Here is an 8,341-nt window from a genome sequence, read left to right as displayed (position 1 = left end):
TGATGGATGGCTGGTAAACATGCAACTTAAATGCATCAATGAGAACATACTGATTTAAAAGGAATAGAAATACACACCCTATTTCTTAACTAAATCAACACACTAGCTTGTTTACCTCAAAAGTTTGATTCCCAAAAAAGACATCTCACCCTAAACAGACGTTTGCAGAGTTTGCTTTGTATATCAAGTCTTGTTTGATAATGCCTGTTGATTTGTTACTTTCATTTGATATTAAGTTTGAGTAGAAATGTTAATAGTATTCTTTATATTTAAGGGAGAAGACAATATTTTGTCTTATGGACTGATGTTAATCAAGTACAAGTGTGCAAGATATCTGGAAGAAAAGACATTGGTGTATGATGTGATCCCTACTGCTAAACTTGACATGTTGAAAATATTAAATTCATTCCAGTTCAGTTTTTTTTTTAAAGGAAAGGATGCTATCAACAACGGCCATATTCTTCATCACATAGAGGTAACTTTTAAAATTCCACTTTATTTTCAAAATTAGTTTGTTCCTATTGTATAAATATAGACAAAGACAAATAAAAAGAACACAATTTAACATGTAATTAAGATGATAAACAATTTCAGTACATAGAAACTATTTTTCAACACTATTGGGTATTATTTTTGAGCTACACTGATAGCTGTATATGACGACTAACAGTGGGTACTGAAGATTATTAGTAAGATAAGAACTGCCTTTCCAGCACAGCTATGCTTTGATCTCTGATCATTTTGATACTTTTAAATCACATATTTTCAACTAAAATTATTTAAATTTCAGCGTAATGAACAAATTTAATGAAATTTTAATGTTTTTCTTTGTAGAATTTAAGATCATGGTTGGAGGCGAAATATAGACATCACTCTTCAAAAGACTTTCATCTGTGTGGTAGCTTTCCAATTTGCCAAAAAGTTGGCTTGTTACAGTAATTAGAATTGTAATGAAATAAACAACTATGACAGAGTTTTTGCCAGGCACTGCCTATTGTCTACATATTCCTGAATTGTGATTCTAATTCAATGCTGTGACTTTCTGCTATATTAACTCATTATTTTATTTATTAAAAATAATGGTTTTAAGAAAAAATATAAATTTTTCTCTGCTTTATAAAAAAGAAATAGAATAATAATTTCATGCTGAAAAAAACTGATAATTGTCTCATTGACAATCATGATACATCTGCCTGTATTTATTTATGGTGTTGAGCTTCAACTTTGTTATGTCAATGAGTTTTTGTACCGGATTATTTGACCTCTAATAAACTTGAAAACAATCTTATTGTTGTTTATTATCATATTATATGTTAAAATTGTTGACCTTTGACATAGAGGATCTGTTATCATTTAATGTAACTCTTATTGAATTTTTGGTGAAACTGCACAATGAAAGGTGAATTAAACCTAATATGCTAGAAATAGTGTAGAGAAACTTCCGTACATATATACAAGACTAGAAAAGTGGATCCTTTAGTCCAACAGTTTTCAGTTTTTATAAAAAAAATTGACTTGATTGAAAGATGAAGTGATCCATAGCCACAAACCAAAAGTAAATCGAAATATTTTATGAATAAGGCTCCAGAGTTCTCATAGACTTCCCAGGTGAAAATATATGACAAGAGTTGGACACCTTCTCCTTTTATATGTTAACAATGACCACTGTAGATACTTGACTATGAATTGATAGTTAAGAGTGAAGAAATGTGATTTATATTATGTTTATTTGGAATTATTGTTTTAATTGTTTCCTAAGGCATCAGTCTCCCACTTAGGAAATAATCGATTTTTATGCACCCGTCGTAGTGGAGAATACTTTTAAGCTGATGAGGGACTTTCCTTTTTGAATTTTCCTTGGTGTTCAGTATTTTTGTGGTTTTACTTTTTATACGACCGCAAAATTTGAAAAAAATTTCGTCGTATATTGCTATCACGTTGGCGTCGGCGTCGTCCGAATACTTTTAGTTTTCGCACTCTAACTTTAGTAAAAGTGAATAGAAATCTATGAAATTTTAACACAAGGTTTATGACCACAAAAGGAAGGTTGGATTGATTTTGGGAGTTTTGGTCCCAACATTTTAGGAATTAGGGGCCAAAAAGGGCCCAAATAAGCATTTTCTTGGTTTTCGCACTATAACTTTAGTTTAAGTTAATAGAAATCTATGAAATTTTGACACAAGGTTTATGACCACAAAAGAAAGGTTGGGATTGATTTTGGGAGTTTTGGTTCCAACAGTTTAGGAATTAGGGTCCAAAAAAGGGCCCAAATAAGCATTATTCTTGGTTTTTGCACCATAACTTTAGTATAAGTAAATAGAAATCTATGAAATTTAAACACAAGGTTTATGACCATAAAAGGAAGGTTGGTATTGATTGTGAGAGTTTTGGTCCCAACAGTTTAGGAATAAAGGGCCAAAGGGTCCAAAATTAAACTTTTTTTTATTTCATCCAAAATTGAATAATTGGGGTTCTTTGATATGCTGAATCTAACTGTGTATGTAGATTCTTAATTTTTGGTCCCGTTTTCAAATTGGTCTACATTAAGGTCCAAAGGGTCCAAAATTAAACATAGTTTGATTTTTACAAAAATTGAATCCTTGGGGTTCTTTGATATGCTGAATCTAAAAATGTACTTAGATTTTTTATTATTGGCCCAGTTTTCAAGTTGGTCCAAATCGGGGTCCAAAATTAAACTTTGTTTGATTTCATCAAAAATTGAATAATTGGGGTTCTTTGATATGCCAAATCTAACTGTGTATGAAGATTCTTAATTTTTGGTCCAGTTTTCAAATTGGTCTACATTAAGGTCCAAAGGGTCCAAAATTAAACTAAGTTTGATTTTAACAAAAATTAAATTCTTGGGCTTATTTGATATGCTTCAACTTAATATGTACTTTGATTTTTGATTATGGGCCCAGTTTTCAAGTTGGTCCAAATCAGGATTCCATATCAAGTATTGTGCAATAGCAAGAAATTTTCAATTGCACAGTATTGCACAATAGCAAGAAATATCTAATTGCACAATATTGTGCAATAGCAATTAATTTTCAATTGGAGTTATCTTTCTTTGTATAGAATAGTAGTTGATAATATATGTTGGAAATTTGCCAGACATGACTATGATGTCATTTTCTATTTTTATTTGCCAATAACTTTATGTAAATAACTTCATTGGAAATTTGCCAATATAAAATGTTGCTGATGAAGCTTTTTTTCCTTATCTTATCTAAAATGTTTTTAGATAATGTATGTTGGACATTTGCCAGACATGACTATGATGTCATTTTCTATTTTTATTTGCCAATAACTTTATGTAAATAACTTCATTGGAAATTTGCCAATATAAAATGTTGCTGATGAAGTTTTTTTTATTGTTTTATACAATAAACAATGTGTATTCACTTTTACTACCAACCAATCTTTACCATTCAATGATAACAAGCACTTTATTTTACATTTTAATATTTTATGATGTATTTAAATGAGTAGTTATTGCTGCAAACTCCATTAGAAATTTGAATTGATATCAGTTTTGGAAAAAGGGAAACGGGGATGTGAAAAAAAAGGGGGGTGGGGTTTAAATTTTTCTCATTTCAGATTTCATAAATAAAAAGAAAATTTCTTCAAACATTTTTTTTGAGAGGATTAATATTCAACAGCATAGTGAATTGTTCAAAGGCAAAAAAAACTTTTAAGTTCATTAGACCACATTCATTCTGTGTCAGAAACCTATGCTGTGTCAACTATTTAATTTTAGATTTAAAAAGTTTGAAGAAGAAATCTTTAATTGATTTGTAAAATCTTGACATTTGTTTTGTGTAAAAAAAAAACCATGTAATGTCAAAAATTTGATCACAATCCAAATTCAGAGCTGCATCACGCTTGAATGTTTTGTCCATACTTGCCCCAACTGTTCAGGGTTCGACCTCTGCGGTCGTATAAAGCTGCGCCCTGTGGAGCACCTGGTTCCCCTTGTTTGTATGTCCCAAAATTGGCTTCTGTTCCCTTCCTGTGGTTGCCTCCATCATGACACTTGTACACAAAACAGAGATCAACATTAAAATTAGGTAGGTGTACACAATGCTTATTACCACAGAACACAGATCATGTTTGCATTTTGGTGGCGTTACTTTTGCCGTTTTTTAGTTATTTCCTTTTAAAACGTTATAAGCAAACAGGGTATCATCTGTGTCCAATTTACACATTCCCCATTTATTTGTGTTTAATTTGTGTTTATGTCCGTAATTTTTTTCCAAACAGTATAAGTATTTAAGTGCAGGAATTTACTTTTGAAATGAAGAATGAACTTCCATTTTTATAAATTACTTTCTCAATTTACTTTACCAATGTCCTTTTCTGTAAAATGTCAAAATTAAGATTGGCTTAAATAAAGGCAACAGTAGAATGCCGCTGTTCAATAGTTATAAATCAATTGAGTGAAAACAAAACCGGGTCAAAAACCAAAACTGAGGGAAAACAAGAGATCAAAAGAAACACTGAAATGCAACAAAAACAAAGACCAACGAAAATAGAAACGGACAATTTGATAACAATTTAAATAAATTGGCGGTTGAACCTGGTATTATGGCTAGCCAAACCTCCCGCTTATATGACAATGTTAAAAATACCCCTTAAATGACACAACTACGTAAAATACTCTACAGCATTTCATTGTAAGTGTACTGTAATTGTTCTTTTCAAACCAATAATCCTAATTACAGAAGAAATATAGCAGATCTACGTTCAACTTACTTAATTGCCAAAAAACAAACTTGTGTTTATTTGAGGAGACTAGGATCTAAGTTTTAAGACTACATCTTATGGTCATATGTCCTACAAGAATAGCTGATGAACTTTATTAAGTGGAACTATATTCGGTATTTTTTTCTGTTTATAAAAAAAAGAAAAGAAAAAAAACAACACGATCAAAAGAACCAACAAGTGACACTTTTAAAATTGAGCAACACAAATCTCCTAGTCAATTTCGAGTAAAAAGGTATATTTAAAGTCTTACCACAGTTTACAAAAACAGGCACTGTGCTTTTGAATTACCACAAACATCTAAAACCCATAGTTTTGTTGCAGTGAAAAGTAAAGAATATCAAGCGATATTCTACCTCAATATTGACGCACATTACAAGCACTATACTTGATTTAGTAGGCAATCCCGTATATCCACAGTGTGGGAGCGGAACTACGTTTTTTTTTAATAATTTAGCCATTCCGGAGACTGTCAAGCGGGGCTCCGACATTCGAAAAATAAGTTGCTTGATGGAAACTTTGACGAACTCTAATGTTACTATATAACGTTTCTGCTTCAAGTTTTGATTGCTATGTAAATATGAACCAATAAAATAATAAAATAAGATATATGCATCCAAACGTTTTCCTTAGAATGGTGGAGCTCCGTGTAAAACGATCAAAACTGTCACACAACAGCAATCACAATTGTCAAATTAACATCGAAAAACCAATCACTGCTACCAGAATTTTCACATGTACCCTTTCTGATATATAGTCTTACTTGTCTGAAAGTTTCAAAGCCATTATCCCAGTAGAATCCAAATATGTTCATTTTCTCCATATCGTATATTTTTATTGACTATACAATTTGGCGGGGTTAAACAAATCTGTGTGCGCTCAGTCTGTTTGAAAACAGATTTTGTGAATTAATCAAAACGTGTTTAGTCTTAATGGATTTTCAGCTCATTCCATAATTTAGAAGCATAATATTTACCATACCGGTATTCTTAAAAGGTAAGCAATTCATTCTCTACTAGTGACATCCCTAAGGGTATAAGAGTCTACATTGGTCAAACGTCTGGATGAATGATAGATCATACCATTCCTTTTAAGTATTCTTTTCTCGCCTGGTTTGTGTAGCCAGCAACTCCGCTCTACCGCGAAAAAGTCAAGTGAATAGTTTAAGGATAAATGTGTTTTAAACAAGTTTGAACGTCATATGATTTTTCGACCAAGTATCACTCTATCCGTCTCTAACGATTTGAGAAGAGAGAAAACCAATTGAGGATCATGCTTATCACTAGATAGTACTTGCATTATTAGGCATCACTGCACAAAAATGTTACCTTTCAGCAAAACATTATGATAGAATATAATAAGAATAAGATACTTACCTTACCTGACTACATTTCTTTTCACCGCTTCGAGGGTACCTATATCCAGTGGTGATGCCACTGTGTGGCAACGGTTATCAAAAAATGACATGGCAATAGTTGCGATATTGGTATTACATAGTGCATGAGCATTAAAACCAAATAGAACATCCTATTTATCATAACTGAATTGGTATTTAAATTTCAATCAATTCTGGTAGCAATGATGTATAGAAGGATCTGATCACCGGTAACATTGTAAGTAATGAAACATTGCTAATGTCATCAGTATGCCAATCCGAAATATCTCCACTCAAACATGAGTTCATCTACTTGAGCAAAAACGTGTTTATGCGGGATTTTAGGCAATTACCGACGAGTTTATCACATTAACTCCGTTGAAACTATAAAGAACTTCGAGTAAATATTTGTTGAACAACACCAGGACAAAAACCTCTTCTTCAACATTATATCTTAGAAGACCTACATCGTTTGACGTCTGTTTTATGGATTAGCTTTTGAACAGTTTTCCGTTTTTATAATTAGCTGTTTACAAAACTTTGAATTATTCAAAATAATTTTCTATCTCAGGAATAGGTTACCATGATTCCTCAATGCGTTTTACTTTTTTCACCCGTCTAACCTTTTTTATTCGAGCAGCAATAAAGAGTCTTGATATACGAAACTCGGTAGTGGGGTACATGATGAGTTTGTTTTTTGTTTTTGTTTTTGTGCAAAAGGAAATAAAACAGAACTATGAATAGGATGTGTTTTAAGCCTTCCTACCACCAAATTGCACGAGACAACTGAACCGTTTTCCCCACAAATCATTAGACTTTTTTTCTTACAAACCATTTTAATTTTAAGATTATCGTGACAGTGTCCAACTGTGGTCTGCAACACAATTTACATCATGAACAAGGGTAAATTGCAGAAGACCGATTGCACCGATGATTTAAATTGCAGATACCTAAGTATTGCATTGAAAATACATGGCATGTCTGGGTCACATCAGCTAGATAAAACGCTAAATGACAACGACAGGACCGTATATTGAAAAAAAATCCCATTGAAATTCGAGGTCGTGTATTCATGATCTCTAAAATATGAGGTCAATGTAAATTTCACAGAAAAAATATACTAATGGTGGTCCAAAACAATCCTCAATGATTCCGATTGGAGGAAAAACATTGCAATCTGAGACATTCTATAAGTTTGATCAAAATTAATAATATTCAATTGAAACTTTTATTATCTTATGCAGTTATGTTTTCTGGTATCATTGATCAAAATATGTATTCGAGACAAAAAATTAATCGCCTATTCTTGGTTGGGCTATGTATTCGAGACAAAAAATTAATTGCCTAATCTTGATTGGGCCACAAGGATGATAGTTACTTTGGAATGTATTTCAAGCTGGTTTTTTCTTAGTTTAAGAATAACGTGCAATGGCTTTTTATGGGACGCTACAAACTTTTTAATGCTTTCCATTTCAAAGAAAAACGTGGACTAATTTAGGAATAATTCTTCTAGGATTGGTAAATTTTCCTTTTTTTCAAATCACCAAAAGTTTAGAAACAATAATTATTGCATCTCTAATTCGAATGATATCCAAAAACAAAAAAAGCAACAGAAGTTTATTGATAGCCAAAACTCGTAGGCCTTCCTTTTGAATGTTCCAACGTAGAGGGAGATAAAACTGAAGATGCTCTACTCGAAGCGAGACTGAATACATCGACAGGATAAACGTCTCCCATTAAGCAAATAGTACCCTCAATGCGAAACTAGATTTCAGCCAAAATATTATAGGTACAAATGGGAGTAAATACGTAAACTTTGAGATAAGAAGACTGTTTTAGGATCTAAGGCCGCAAAAACATGCATCTATTTACTATTTACAATAACCACAAAAAAACTATTTCTCGTATCTAACATAAACTAAAAGAACTAGCCAAGAAATTTGTTTTTGTCCCGGCCGATAAAGCTGCTAATAATATTATTATTGTTTGACGTAAATTTTACATTGAGGTTCTGAAAAAAGAAATCACCAATTCACCAACATTCCAACTGACTCCATTTTCAGAAAACGACATCTGTAACAAACATAAACGTTTAGCTACCGCTTTACAAGCAGAGTCAAATACAATGAAAGTCCCAACTATGTACTGGCTTCCGAAGCTACACAAAACACCTTACAAATATAGATTTCGTCTTCAAGCCAT

General features: G+C 32.1%; 1 long non-coding RNA gene across 1 annotated transcript; it reads left to right on the top strand.

Annotated features, from left to right (window-relative positions):
* The first annotated feature begins 335 nt into the window (after positions 1-335).
* LOC139512008 (uncharacterized) lies at positions 336-1,005 on the top strand. Its single transcript, XR_011662143.1, has 2 exons — positions 336-475; positions 835-1,005. It is a non-coding gene; the product is annotated as an uncharacterized lncRNA (long non-coding RNA).
* Positions 1,006-8,341: the final 7,336 nt, after the last annotated feature.

The sequence above is a fragment of the Mytilus edulis genome, chromosome 2 (assembly GCF_963676685.1).
Source record: "Mytilus edulis chromosome 2, xbMytEdul2.2, whole genome shotgun sequence".
NCBI classification, from domain to species: Eukaryota; Metazoa; Mollusca; class Bivalvia; order Mytilida; family Mytilidae; genus Mytilus; species Mytilus edulis.
The sequence above is the reverse complement of the archived record's forward strand: the minus strand, read 5'-3'. Positions and strand labels throughout refer to the sequence as shown.